Below are 15,693 nucleotides of genomic sequence, written 5' to 3' on the forward strand. Positions count from 1 at the left end.
TCTTGAAGTCATTCCTGGGTGACATCCAAGAACCTTTTCTTGGGATCTGGTTCAGGACCTTCTTTTTCCAGCGACATTTTCATTCTGTCGTCCTTAAGTGTCAAGAGTGTCTCTTTCATGATCACAGCAGCTCCAAACACTGTGTTTTGTCTTCAAAGTAGTGTTTCTGAAGCAAGAAAGTAAAAGCAAAAGCAAAGAACATTCTCCCTTAACACATTTGTCCTCTAACAAGATAAATACTTGTCCCAGAAACCTCTCAGGAAGGCTGTACTTACATTGCGTCAGCCACAACAGTGTCTCATACTCATTTCTAAATCAATTGCTATAAAAAAGAAATAGATGACAATGACTGAATAAGCGTTTCTCAGGACAGTTCCACTTGGACATTTTTAGAGGGGTTGGTTTTCTCAGAGACTAGTGGCTGCTACAGGCATCTAATTTGAAGGGGTAAGAGTATCTTACAAATAAACACAGCAATTCCTCATAACAGAAAACTTGCTGTACATTCTGCAAGACTTTTTATATGGTTTCTTGAAAATTCATGTAGGTAAGAAAACAAACAAACAACTAACCTGTTTATAGTTTCTGAACCTTTGTTTTATGTATAAATACAAAGTTCTTTATTTCTGAACAATTGTTTTGTTCAAAAAATTGTTTTCAAAATTGTTTTCAAAAAGTTTTGTTCAAAAAAAAAATGTTTACCATATTAACAAATCAGTTTGTCAAGGCAAGCATGGTTCTTGGCTTTAAACATCCAACACTACATTCTTGTGCCTTCATTACTGTTTTATTCAAACTAATTCTTTTGAAAGGTACAAGAACTTGACTGTATCATGTTTTCTAAAATAGTCATTTATTGATTTTGCTGAGAGTATTAAAAAGATTATTATTCCTAATCATTTCCATAAGGAAATATATGTTGTCTTATTACCTATTTTGAATTACTATCCTTTTATTTCTCATATGTATACCAGTTAAGGAGTCTTATGAATTTGAAAGGAAAATTATATCTGTGTCTAGTTTAAATTAACTATCACTTTTATTTCAGGATATTAAAGAATGTGCTGCAAAAAACTTGTAAAGAGAGAGGAATGGTTCTGTTAAGGTTAAGAACCATGCCTTAATTACATTAGATTCATCCCCTGTGATGAGGCACATCGCCCTCTGAAAACAATTAAATTTTTACAAGATAAGGAAGAAGGACTGAATGTTAGGCAAACAACCAAAGTAGCACCCTCCATTTCACTACTTTTAGCATAAAATTCCAACTCTTATTTGCCTTTACAAAGTTCTACAAAGTCTAGCCTCTAGAGTCATTTATCAAACTTCAATCACACTTTCCTATCATTTTTGAACCAACTAAGTTAGTTTCTACCAGAGAGCTTGTTACCTTATCTCTTCTTTCTCCTTGGAATGTTCCATTTCCTTATCTTTATATGATTGACTCCTTATTGTTGAGATATTATTTCAATCTACTCCTAGTGGCATCCCTCTCTCCCTTGCCCTTACAGTTCAGGGGAACATTCTTTTCAGTAGCTAAGACTGTTTTCCATACATGATGGCACAATATGAACCTATTGATACATATGTGACATGATGTGATACATATTTTTTGAAGATAATTCTGGCACCAAAGTCTTGGTGGCAGCTTTTACGACAAGACAAGAATGCCTACACCATGGAGTGAATACACCTCAAAATATATCCACCAGAAATTCCCTTCTTGATTCTTGAAACAACTCACATCATCAGTATTCTCAGTGCACTCTAAGGTCCTGCTTTTTGCTCTCCCAGATAGGGAATTATGGCTATCCCATACTATTATTTAAAGTGATTGTGGTAAAGGGAGGCCATCCTTCCTCTCTTACCAAAGAGTAGTCAGCCAGCTATTAAAAAGAAACAATGATTTAAACTTATATTTCCCAAATCAGTGCAGTGCATGGATTCCTTTTTAAGAAATTGTTAAGGTCTTCTTTTAGGATCTGTTAGGGAACATCATGCCAATAGTTAACGAATGTTGTGTCTTGAGTCTGGAGGCAGCCTGGAGGTATAATTCTGTCCTCGATTTCCCTTTTCTTTCAAGTCAGCTGATTGTGTGAGGCCCATCCCCACAGTGGAGGGTAATCTGCTATACTCAGTCTACTTTCTTTCTTGAAACAAAGTCTCACTCTGTTGCCCAGGCTGGGACATAATGATGCAATCTCAGCTCACTGCAACCTCCACCTCCCGGGTTCAAGTGATTTTTGTACCTCAGCCTACTGAATAGCTGGAATTACAGGCATGTGCCACCACACCTAGCTAATTTTTGTATTTTTAGTAGAGACAGATTTCACAATGTTCGCCAAGCAGGTCTTATCCTCAAGTGATACCCCTGCTTCTGCCTCCCAAAGTTGTGGGATTACAGGCCTGAGCCATAGTGCCCAGCCTACCCAAATTGCAGTGGCTCGATCTCGGCTCACAGGCGCCCGCCACCAGGCCCGGCTAATTTTTTGTAATTTTAGTAAAGATGGGGTTTCACCATGTTAGCCAGGATGGTCTCGATTTACTGATCTCATGATCCACCCGCCTCAGCCTCCCAAAGTGCTGGGATTACAGGCATGAGCCGTTGGGCCTGGCTGATTTAAATCTTAATCGCATCTAACAAACACCTTCACAGAAATTTCTAGACTGATGTTTCAGCAACTCTGCATTCTAACCTAGTCTAATTGATACATAAAATTAACCGTAACACCTGTGTGGTGGCCTGGAGACACCGCTGAAGGCAGTAAGCTGAGGCATTCGTTGTTCTCATCTTGTTTCTCATTTCTCGGAGATCACCGTCCTTCATTGCCTAATGTTCATTGTTTCAGATTTTGCCTTTTTAGAAATTTTTGGTTGGTTCAGGTGGAATAGTAACTCTGGTTCCTGTCACTCTATCTTGGCCAGGGGTTTTCACTTCCCACACTTACCAGTTTTAAAGTTCAAAGTGAATCATGATGGAAGAAATAAGAAGACACACTATGATTCCAAAAAAATCTTGTTTCCAAGCAGAGATGTTAATAGTTGTCTGAGTCTTTTGTAAGATTTGTTCCTTACCTTCCAGGTGTGTACTGGGGTCTAGAGTAGTGCATGTTTACGTGAATGTCAGATCTGGAAAAGATATTTAGTACTATTACTTCTATTTTCCACTCAGCAGTGAGAAAACTTTTGTGAAAGTGTTGTGATTATTACATGTTTTTCCCTCTTTTAATCCTCTAATATGTTGCATTAGATTAATGAATTTTATAATATTCATTGACACATGTCCATTCCTTTAATAAACTCCGTCTTTTAGTTAGCTCAGGCTGCTTTAACAAAATACCATAAACTGGGTGGCTTAAACGACAAGCATTTATTTCTGGAGGCTGTAAGTGCAAGCATTTAGTTCTGGAGGCTCCGGACAAGCATTTAGTTCTGGAGGCTGTAAGTGCAAGGTAGGGTGAGAATTGCTGGTGTCATCTTGCCAAGCTACCTTTTATAGCCTCCTCCCCACCTTGCTCCTTCTCCCAACTCCAACCGTTCTGAACACTCCCAAGCACAGCCCTCCCCTCATTTCTACTTGGCATTCCTATCCATCCTTCCAGATTCAGTCAGAGGTGACTGTAACCGAGGACTTCCTGAACTCTCTACACAGGTACAAAGCCTTCTCTGTTCGCTTGGTGAGACAGGGTTCCAAACCATCTCTCTACATTTTCTGTAGAGAGAACCATTCCCTCTATAGAAAACAATGCGCCACAGAAGCAGAGATTTAGCCTCAATCTTAGAAGTAACACGTCTCCAACTTCATTCTGGGCTCTTCATTTCAAAGAATCAGAGTAGGATCTGAGGATTCCTACTCTCCGGATTTGATTTGTATTCTCTGGAAAAAATGCGGATCAGGGGGCCGCGGGAGGCAATCCAACATCTTTACCCTTTAACCGTCCCAGTTGCTAATGGAGTGGAAAGAATTTAGTTTTGTAACAGAAATTCCTTCACTACCTCCTTGTTTTCTAAGAAAAGGTGCATAGCGGTTTCTGGAGTTTGGGAATAGGATGCAGAGATGGGGTAAGGAATTGGAGGCAGTTCAGTAGTTTCCCTTAGTAAAGACAGTCGTTGGCAAAACATTTGCTATCTTTTCTGGAAGGATCTTTCCTTTGTCCTGAAAATCGTTTTACAAATGAGAAAAGCATTCAGAAAAGGAAGGTCTGGGAGGATGCTTCTTAACTGAAATTTCCTCTAGTCTGTTCATAATCCTTACCAAATGTCCACAAGATGCCGGTTAATCAGAATTTCTTGGTGATAGAGGACTACAAAAAGGGGAAATGAAAATTCTAACGTTCATTTATGAAAGAATAAATATAAATGTTAAAAACAAAAAGCTAAAGAGGGCAGTTTCCATAGTCTTTCATAAAAGTAGTTTAAATAGCAGTATTTTTTAAGGTGGGGATGTAGCTCAGTGGTAGAGCGCATGCTTAGCATGCATGAGGTCCCGGGTTCGATCCCCAGCATCTCCAGCATTTTGTATCTCTGCTCCGGAACCATCTTTCTTTTAGAGAAACAGTCACAGCCCATTTCTGTAGAATCTGAAAATTAATCATCTTGCCCCCGACTCCCATACTTATATCTTGCTTTGGTTACGCTTGTAGCTATTTCATTTTTAAAATCTTATTCTTCCCTGGCCAACATGGTGAAACCCCGTCACTACTAAAAATACATAAATTAGCCGGGCGTGGTGGCAGGCACGTGTAATCCCAGCTACTCGGGAGGCTAAGGCAGAAGAATCCCTTGAACCCGGGAGGTAGAGGTTACAGTGAGCCGAGATCGCGCCATAGCACTCCAGCCTAGGGGACAAGAGCGAGACTTCGTCTCAAAAAAAAAAAAAAAAAAAAAATTCCTTTCCATTCTCAGCCGCATTTACATATCATGAGTGACTTTGGACCCTGTTCCATTAGGGCGGTGGTGGAAGGAACATTTATCAATAAAAGGACAATTATCAATAAAAATCCTAAGTGGATGTTCTATGAACGAATTCATCTTTTCACTGAGTTTTGGTGCTGGGTTTGTGGTGGGGGATGCAACGGTAGGCTGAGCTCTGGTCTCAGGTTTCACCTTTTGGGGCTCAATGCGAAAAAGATGGATTTCTCCTCAAGCTCGCAGGAAAGAAAATGTACTCTTCCCAGGCCGGAGGCTACGAAGGTATTGGGTAAATTTAGCGTCTCCAAACTTGGCAGTTCGCTCAGAAATCGTACACAAAGAGGTGAAATAGTAGCATTTTGACACTGATGTTTTTCTTCAGTGATTGCATTTTGCCAGTGACTTCATAGCGTTCCCATGATTGTGTGGATTTGATCCTTTCTATATTGATCTCTTTTGAAATCTCCAAATTTGCTTTACTGACTCTAAAACTGCTCACTTCAATTGTGCTTCTCAAAAACAAAAACATTTCTCTTTTTAAAACTGGTGCTTTTATACCATGCACGTGTGTGAGGACTTTCTTTGGCTAGCTCTTTTGTGTATTTCGCAGAATACACAAAAATCTCCTTTTGGAATGCAGCGTCTCTTGTATCTTGGTGCTTTAGTCTCAACTTCCAACTTCAGACAAGGCAGAGACGCGGCAAGGAATCGGGGGGCAGTTCAGCAGTTTCCCTAAGTAAAAACAGTCGTCGGCAAAACATTTTCTGTCTTTTCTGGAAGGATCTTTCCTTTGTCCTGAAAATATTTTTACAAATGAGAAAAGCATTCAGAAAAGGAGGGTCTTGGAGAATGTTTCTTAACTGAAATATCCGTCCCCACTCTGCTCCTAATGTCTGCCCCCAGTGGTCCTCAGTGCCACTCTTTCCCCATCAGTTCCCTAAATTTATTTCATATAAGTGACCTGGAGAAGTTATACATTTCACTGATTTAATACTTCAGCTACCCGCAGGTTAAAGCTATGCATGCTTTCTATCCCCTCCAAGAAAAAAAAAAAAAAAAAAAGATTATTTTGTTTTGGTCACAGAAAGCCTGAGTCTTCCATTTATTCCTTCAGCAAATAATTTAAGTGATAGATTTATAGTTATTTACTTATTTGCATTTTCAGTGCATAACATATAACTGTCTTCCTCTTCCCATCTACCATCCTTCTCTTAGGTCCTTTATATTGTTGCAGTGTAGGGTAGTCCCCAAAGTCTGCCTTTCATCCCCAGTTGACCACAGGTTACAACTTACTTCGTATTTTAGAGGTTCTTGCCAAACACTGCCAGATTTCCTCCCTTGAATGTTTAAACTTTCCCCGGTTTGCCCAATACAGACAAGAAAGAAAAGAGAATCACTGTTAAATTTCTGTCTACCCACCATGATGTATTTTATTTTAAATTACCGAGAGGTTATTGATCACAATCTAAGAATAAACTGTGTGAAGATTTTCCTACATTACCTTGTAGGTCTGCTGTATCTCATTTCTCCTTAATATGAAAAGAACAAATTATATTCCTCGCTAAATAACCTTGATTCACATCTAATTTTCTCTCGCACAAGACTTTGTAGAAACCACTAAATGGAGGCTCAGAGGAGTTTCAATCTGGTAACAAAAAGGAATCTTTTTAGCTTTTCAATGCTAAGGAATAGGATCAGCAAATAGAAGATTTTTCTCGAGGTTTCAGTTCTCTGCTCATTTTTATGTTTTTAGAAAATTGCCCCTTTTCTTTCTATCTTTTGCTTCTCTTAATATTCTTTTGGCAGAAAAGTGACAGAAAATTAGGCCTGGTTTTACCCAATTAAAATAGCCATCTTTTGAAATATTGTTTAAAAAAATGTTTATTTTTCCTATCAGGAACCTAGAGTCATATGATAAATTAAAACAAGCCTTTCCTTTTACTTAAGACAGTCCCAAGTTATCAACTTCCCTTTTCCATGAGATAAGTTTGTTTCAATTGTCTTCCCTTGCTTTAAGGTGAGGTCGGAACCATCTCAGACCACTGGCAAATAACCTCAAATTTCGATTTGAGGGAATAGGGCTTAAGGGTCTATTTCTTCCATCCCAGAAGGCCCTGAATTCTCAAGGGATCTGCTTTTCCCCCCAGTAACTAGCTTTGCAAAGTGGGGATCTCAAGAAGTGGCAATTCTGATTTCTTAGTCCTGGGACAATTTTGGAAAGACAAAACGTAAAATAGAAGCTTCTCTCTGCTTGGCAGAACTGTACCTGGCAAGATTAAGTTACACCACCTCCACCAGCCCTTGACTTTTAAAATGTCTGCGAATTGCTCATGTGTCTATGACTAAAGGGCTGGTGGATACAGAGATACTGCTTTGACTCTTATTGTCCCTAAGCCTCTCCATGGTGGGAAAGCCTCTGGAGTCTCCCAGCCTTCTACAGGAGCCTCAGTTCTGTAGCTCTGCCCCAAAATAGGCCCCAGGCCATGAGTTCTGGCTCTGGAAGTACTAAGGTAGGGCTGCTATCACTCACTGAGGCTTCTGTTTGTGCCTCTGGGTTAAATGGTTTTACTTCATGCACTTACTATGCTGAACTTGAATTACTGGTGGGTTTTTGATTGGCTGTGTTTGGTGTTTTTTTTTATTTGGAGTTTTCTTCCTCTCTTTTTTTCCCTTATGATATGGGTATGTATTTATATTGTAGTCATTTTACATTTATATTGTGGTCATTTTACATTTATACTGTGGTCATTTTAAATGGTCATTTTAAAACATACTGGATCTATTGTTGTTATTCAAGTGGGTAAATTTTGTCAGAGATATCTCCAACAACAGTATTTTTTCATAAGGTCAAAATCTTCTTCTTCTTTTTTTTTTTTTTTTTAGATGGAGTCTTGCTCTGTCACCCAGGCTGGAGTGCAGTGCTGCGATCTCAGCTCACTGCAAACTCCTCCTCCTGGGTTCACTCCGTTCTCCTTCCTACCTCAGCCTCCCGAGTAGCTGGGACTACAGGCGCCTTCCACCACGCCCAGCTAATTTTTTGTGTTTTTAGCGGAGACAGGGTTTCACCGTGTTAGCCAGGATGGTCTCAATTTCCTCACCTCGTGATCAGCCCGCGTCAGCCTCCCAAAGTGCTAGGATTACAGGCGTGAGCCACCACGCCAGGTCCAAGATAAAATCTTTATACAGTCGTGTGTCAATAGGGGCAAATGTTCTGAGAAATGCACTGTCGGATTATTTCGTCATTGTGTGAACATCACAGAGTGTACTTATGCAAACCTAGATGATATAGCCAACTACACACCTAGGCCATATGGTATAGCCTATTGCTCCTAGGCTACAAAGCTGTACAGCAGGTTGCTGAACTGAATACTGTCAGCAATTGCAATACAGTGGTATTTGTGTATCCAAACATACGAAAGGTATAATAAAAATGTGGCATAAAAGATAAAAATGGGGCCAGGAACAGTGGCACATGACAGTAATCCCAGCACTTTGGGAGGCTAAGCGTGTTGATCGCTTGAGCCCAGGAGTTGTAGACCAACCTGGGCAACATGGTGAAACCCCATGTCTACAAAATACAAAAATTAGCTGGGTGTGGTGGCACACGCCTGTGGTCACAGCTACTCAGGAGGCTGAGATGGGAAGATGGAGTGAGCCCCAGAGGTCGAGGCTGCAGTGAGCTGAGATTGAGCCATTGCACTCCATTAAAATGGTACACTTGTACTGGGCTCTTGCCATGAATGGGTCTTGCAGGACTGGTAGGAGTTGTTCTTGGTGAGTCAGTGAGTGAGCGGTAAGTCAACGTGAAGACGTAGGACATTACTGTACACTACTGCAGATTGTATAAATGCTATATACTTAGGCTACATGAAACTTATAAATATAAGTACATGAAACTATATTATATTATATTATAAATATATATAATATATAATATAATAGATATATATTATAAATATATTATAAATATAAACTATATTATAAATATAAGTTTCGTGTAGCCTAAGTATATATTAACCTTAACTTATTGTAACTTTTTCACTTTGTAAACTTAATTTTTAAAAACTTTTTGATCTTTTGTAATAACACTTAAAACACAAACACCTGGCTGGGTATGGTGGTTTATGCCTGTAATCTCAGCACTTTGGGAGGCTGAAGCATGCAGATCACTGGAGGTCAAGAGTTTGAGACCAGCCTGGCTAACATGGTGAAACCCCATCTCCACTAAAAATAAAAAAAACAAAAAAGTTAGGCAGGTGTGGTGGTGGGCGCCTGTAATCCCAGCTACTCAGGGGGCGGAGGCAGGAGAATCACTTGAACCCGGGAGGCAGAGGTTGAAGTGAGCCGAGATCACACCACTGCGCTGCAGCCTCGGTGACAGAGCAAGACTCCATCTCAAAAATCAAAAACAAACAAACAAAAAAACCACAGACACCTGTAAAGCTGTACAAAAAACATTTTTTCTTTATATTCATATTCCATAAGCTTTTTTCTACTGAAAAACTTTTTTTTAAAACTTTTAAAACTTTTTTGTTAAAAATGAAGACACAAACACACACATTAGCCTAGGCCTAGACAGGGTCAGGATTGTCAATACCACCATCTTCCACCTCCAAATCTTGTTTCACTGGAAGGTCTTCAGAGGCAATACCAAGCAGGAAGCTGTCATCTCCTAGATAACAATGACTTCAAGAATCCCTTGTGAGGGCCTGACTGAGGCTGTTTCATAGTTATTTTTTAATAAGTAGAAAGAGTACACTGTAAAATAACAATAAAAGGTATAGTATAGTATAGTAAATACATAAACCAGTAACATACTCATTTATTATCATTTTCAAGTATTAGGTACTATACATAATTGTATGTACTATATTTTTATACAACTGGCAGAGCAGTAGGTTTGTTTGCACCAGCATCACCACAAACATGTGAATAACGCACTGGGCTACGTTACCACAGCTACAATGTCATTAGGTGATCAGAATTTTTCAGCTTTATTATAATCAGTCTTACGGGACCACTGTCATTGTTGACTAAAATGTCCTTATGTGGCATGTAACTGTGTTTCTACTTTTAAAGGTCAAGTACTTCATCTTTCCTTCAGTTATATATGGTTGCTCATCAAGATTTTTAATGCATGTTTATGGTTCAAATAACTTTTTCACTTGAGTAATAGTCCAAAGTGTGGTCATCTTAATATTCATATTCTTAGGCTACTTGACATAATGCAATTTCTTCTCAAAGTCAATCCATTTGATATAGGACTAGCAATTCTACCATGCTTAACTATTAGTACTTTTACTTTCTCTTGCCTCATTACGGTGAAATCCGAACTCAAACATAGCCTTTTCAGGCTAGAAAAGGACTAAACTGGAGTACTGTGCTAAGTTGCTAGTGTCAAAGCTACCATTAGAGAAGTTTGAAAGGACTTTCTGGTAATCCAGTGTCACAAATGCTGTATTAAAATCACTGGTGAATGTAGATGGTACACACATGGTATACCAACATTCTCCACTAGACACTGAATAGCACTTCAATCTCATGGCAAAGTTATATTAGGGTAAAATGCCCAACATTTTAGCATAGATACCTGCCAATTGCCTGCTTTCCGCTGACCGACAGTCTTATTCCTCTAGCTGATTTGGTGTTCCCAACTGGCATTTCTCTAGCTTCTCCTTGAGCCTACCCATTCTGTAGGGTCCCCTCTGTAGCCACCACCTATGCCTCTCACTTCTGTGCCCTACCTCAAAATACCTTCTCCAGTGCACCCACTCCATCCCTTATTCCTAAATTACCTTCCCACCTTAATCTCAGATCACATTCATCTCCATCTTCTGTTCTCCAGATTCTCTTACTTTCCCCCACCTCAACTCATTCACTACACTCACTACAGTAACTCACTACCCTCAGGATCCAGCCAGCTTTGCACTCCTAGCTCACAGTCTTTGCTTTTACCACTTCCTACGATGGCCCCTTCCTCTACCATCCCTGTGCTATCCTTTGGTTTCCATCCTTTCTAACCCCTCTTCTTAGCTTAACTTTTCTTCCCAGGCTCAACCTCTCTTCTTCCCACACATCTGTGAGATACTCCTATTCTGAGTGGCCCTTGTTTATCCCCACCTCTGGTTGTTCTCAGAAACTATGAACTGGGATCCCTAAGCTGACACATACTTTTCCTTGCGCCTTTTATTTTCTTCTATCTTTGAATTCAAATTTTTGTTCAGCTTTTTAATTAGGCATATGAACCTGTCACACTTACTTCATCTGACCCCTTATTTACTAGTTTTCTTTTTAAATAAGTTCATTTTAGTAAAGTTTGGGGGAAATCTTAGGACACAACTTAGTTATTTCTCAGAGGATGCTGCTTACTGCAATAGTTTCCGTGGGCTGCTATAACAAAATAACACACACTAGGCGGCTCAAACAACAGAACTTTATAATCTCACAGTTCTAGAGGCAAGAAGTCCAAGATTGAGGTGTTATCAGGGTTTCTTCTTTCTGAGGGTTGTGAGGGAGAATCTATTTCAGGCCTCTCCTCTAGTTTCTGGTGGTTTTCTGACAATCTTTGAAATTCCTTGTGATTGCATCACCAAATCTCTGCCTTCATGTTCACATGGCATTCTCTCTGCATGTGTGTGCATGTTCAAATTTCCATCCCCCCTCCCTTTTTTTTTTCTGAGACAAAGTCTCGCTCTTGTCCCCAGGTTGGAGTGCAATGGCATGATATTGGCTCACTGCAACCTCTGCCTCTCAGGTTCAAGCGATACTTCTGCCTCAGCATCCTGAGTAGATGGAATTACAGGCCCGCCACCACGCCCGGCTAATTTTTGTGTTTTTAGTAGAGATGAGGGTTCACCATGTTGGCCAGGCTGGTCTCGAACTCCTGATCTCAGGTGATCCGCCCACCTTGGTCTCCCGAAATCCTGGGGTTATAGGCGTGAGCCACTGCACCCAGACAAATTTCCTCTTTTTATTGGGACACCAGTTATACGGAATCAGGGGTTCACTTTACTCCGTATGACTTCAATTTAACTAATTACCTCTTTGATTACTTTATTTCCAAATACGATCACATTCTGAGGTAGTGAGGGTAGGATTTAAACATGAATTTTCAGGGGACAAAATTCAATTCTTAACAGCTACTAACTAGTATTATGGTAAATCACCCTATTCTCAACAAAGAAAGCATAACTGAGGGTAATATGAAGTCACTCCAGTTGTGACAATCTCCGTACTCCACTATTGATATTCATATCCCTCAGTCAGCTGTCTTGGATTCTGATGTTAGTTGAGCACTTTTGCATCAAATTGGCTGGAGATTTCATGGGAATTATTTACCCTTTCAATTCACTGACATATTTTTTTTCTTTATGAGTACAAGTCTATTTGGAGGAGGATCCCGTTGGGATAGTGATACGGTTTGGCTGTGTTCTCACCCAAATTCCATCTTAAATTGTAGCTCCCACAATTCCCACATGTTGTGGGAGGGACCCAGTGGGAGAAAATAGAATCATAAGGGCGGTTTCCCCCATACTGTTCTTGTGGTAGTAAGTCTCATGAGGTCCAATTTTTTTTTTTTTTTTTGAGATGGTGTCTTGCTCTGTCTCCCAGGTTGGAGTGCAGTGGTGTGATCTCGACTCACTGCATCCTCCATCTCTCGGGTTCAAGCAATTCTCATGCCTCAGCCTCCTGAGCAGCTGGGATTACAGGTGCCCACCACCATGCCTGGCTAATTTTTGTATTTTTAGTAAAGATGGGGTTTCACCATGTTGGACAGGCTGGTCTCCAACTCCTGACCCCATGTGATCCACCTGCCTCAGCCTCCCAAAGTGCTGGGATTATAGGCATGAGCCACTGCACCCAGCCATATTCTTTATTTTGTTTAATTATCTTGGATTAACTTGAATGTATTCTAGGTGTGTTCAAGTACTAATTGTCACATTAGGGGAAAAAAATCTGTTAAGACTTTTTCCAGCAAAAGTCAAAAAGAAATTTTAAAAATTAGTTGAACTGGGCAATGTCAGAATTATACCTAAAACAAAGTATTATGCTTTGAACTAGATTACTGGGCCCTGTTAGGCACTCAGCTATCACATTGTACTTCTTTTATTGTGATACTATTCCTTGTTTGATTTTTATCATCTGGCTATCTTCCTAGTTGTGGCTACAGAAGTTATTTCAATTCCTGACACAGAGTAGGTATTCAATACGTTGTTTTTGTTGGGAAAAACTTGAACAGTGTTTCCCTGGACACAATGCCATCCCAGTTGTATTTTAGTGACTGAAGTTAGTACAATCCTGATCATAAACAATTTGGCTGATTCAAATTCAGAAAGGCTATGATTCCTGGTCCTTATGATTTTGGGGGATGTTGTTTCCCAAACTCAGTAAATATTCAGTAACTCTTAATACAGTAACTGTTAGTATAGCCCTAATCATAACAGTTTGTTAATTTATATTAAATTAAAACATGACTATCTTGGTTAACAGGAAAATAAGTTTATATTCACTACAAAAACATTCCGAATGGGATAGGAAATGGCAATGCTCCAACTTTTGGCTCAAGAGAGGAATTAAGAAAGACTTTAGGATTCAAGGGCGTTATCAGTCCCAGAGCCCCTTCCAGCCTTTGTCTGGTTAAACAAGGAATTTTGTAGTCCTCCCTGTTGTCTTTTTAACATGGCGGGGAAGCTGGATAATGTGCAGAGACGTTTGCTTTATTTGGTGAACTCACTCCCTCACTTTGGCACCAGCCTCAGTTCTAAGCAAAGGCAGAAAACTAGGATACAAACGTTAACAGTTTCAAAATGGATCTTAATTTGGGGATTTTTCAATCAATTAATGTTTGTTTAGCTTCTACAAGGTGAGGATCCATAAGGAAGATATTAGGAAACATCTAATGGAAGCTTGAAGAACCAAAATGAGGAAAGCAGAATTAGGAACGACCCTGTGTGGTGACGCCTCTCCTTCTGGTTTCCATCTGTGCCCCTTCTCAGGAGCCGCTGGAACACAAGCCTCGAGCAGGCAAAGGCTCTTTGGATTTGAAATACAAAACCGTTAAGTGAGCTCAGACCAGGTCGCCTCCCAGCTGTCGCCTGCTTTCTCTAGAGCAGTGATCTGGCAGCTGTTTGGAGAGTCTGAAGGCGGTAACAGTTTTTGTTTTTCAGCGCATCCGTGTGCTATCTTCTAATGGCCAGAAAAGCCATTAATGTGATGAAAATTCTGAATGATCTGTGTGGCTAGAAAAGCTTTTCACTCCACTTTTAGAATCCAGTCACTTGATTCTAAATCACCACAATGCCGTGGAATGTAAAAACTGCTCTCGCTACGTCTAGAGACAGATGTCTCTTCCTCCTCTGGGAACACGGTTCATCTCCACTCTCCGATTTCACGGCTTTATTTGCCCTCTGGGACGCGCTGACATTGTTCTAAGCACATTTTCCAAGTGATTATGTGAGTGTGGGTGTGTTTTGTTGGACTCGAAGCGAGTCTAATTTCTAGAAGTTCCTTTCAGGAGTCTGCCTTTACTACAAAGTTGATGTATTCGAAAACACAGTAACTCTCAGTGGCAACACAACTTTTCACCTAATTAAGTACAATTCGGTCATAAAAGAAGCCATGGGGTCTGCGCAGCTGGCTCTGTGGCTTAGTTGGCTAAAGCGCCTGTCTCGTAAACAGGAGATCCTGGGTTCGAATCCCAGCGGGGCCTTAAAGTAGTTATGTTTTTTTCTTTCCCCTTTTAATAAGGGCCATCTGTTTTTGTAAATTTATCACAATTTTTAGTCTATAATCCTTAATCACAATATCAGATCCACTGCATAGAGCTTTAGTCTCTCCAGTCTCTCTTCATTCCACCTGCATCCTCGAAGGCTATTAGTTTCTGACGATCTCTCAGACAGTTATGTTGGAATTTCACCGAACTCAGGGGTTCAAGTTCAATCACGGATAAAAAATATCTAAAATAAAATGGTAAAACTTTAAATTCAAAACATTAAAAAATATATTCTTCTGGTTTCTCAAACTCCATGAAACCTTACTTAAATTCCACATGGATGAAAAATGGTTGCAATTTATGGAACATTTACTAAGTTGTACTTTATGTATTTTCTCACATACTTTTAATTCCTAGACTATTCACTGAAGTAAACAGTATTATGCCCATTTTACAGATAAAAAATGAAGTATCAGAAGGAAATAAACTTGACCAAATCTTACAACTGATAATCAAGCTAATATTTCAATCCAATATTTCTGTTACTTAAGTCAAAGTTACTTAAGTCGAAGTCTTAAGTAACAAATAATATTATTTATAAAAACGAACAGTATCCAATGTGATTTAGAATAATAGTTCTTAAAATTGTATGGCACATGAACTCATTAGATTATCTAATAAAAACTTTTGTCTATAAACACACAGACACACACACACACACAAACTTATGGACAAATTTTGCATATTCTTTTGAGATTTTCCCTGACCTCCTGAAGTTCTTTGGTGCCCATGTGCCACTGAAAAAAATCCATGACTTCCATAAATCAATAAACAGTAAATCACAAATGAATGTTCAGAAAAAATAAGCTATTTTAGGGTCAGGGGACATATTTTGTTTCTTGACACTGATTTTTATAGGACTATCACTCCCTTTCCTTGGTTGATTTAAACTGGGTTATTAGAAGCAGATGTCCCAATAGGGGTGTTATGACTCTGAACCAGCATGCCAGTTTCAAAAAGTTGTATTTCTGGATATGAGATCACTGAAGTGAATTATGAAAAGAATTGTA

The 15,693-nt window shown here is 39.5% G+C and overlaps 2 non-coding genes across 2 annotated transcripts; both read left to right on the forward strand.

Moving 5' to 3' along the window:
* The first annotated feature begins 4,439 nt into the window (after positions 1 to 4,439).
* TRNAA-AGC lies at positions 4,440 to 4,511 on the forward strand. Its single transcript has one exon. It is a non-coding gene; the product is annotated as a tRNA-Ala (tRNA).
* A 10,035-nt stretch (positions 4,512 to 14,546) lies between these two features.
* On the forward strand, positions 14,547 to 14,620 carry TRNAT-CGU. The gene has a single exon. It is a non-coding gene; the product is annotated as a tRNA-Thr (tRNA).
* Positions 14,621 to 15,693: the final 1,073 nt, after the last annotated feature.

This window comes from Piliocolobus tephrosceles, chromosome 5, assembly GCF_002776525.5.
Source record: "Piliocolobus tephrosceles isolate RC106 chromosome 5, ASM277652v3, whole genome shotgun sequence".
In the NCBI taxonomy this organism is placed as follows: Eukaryota; Metazoa; Chordata; class Mammalia; order Primates; family Cercopithecidae; genus Piliocolobus; species Piliocolobus tephrosceles.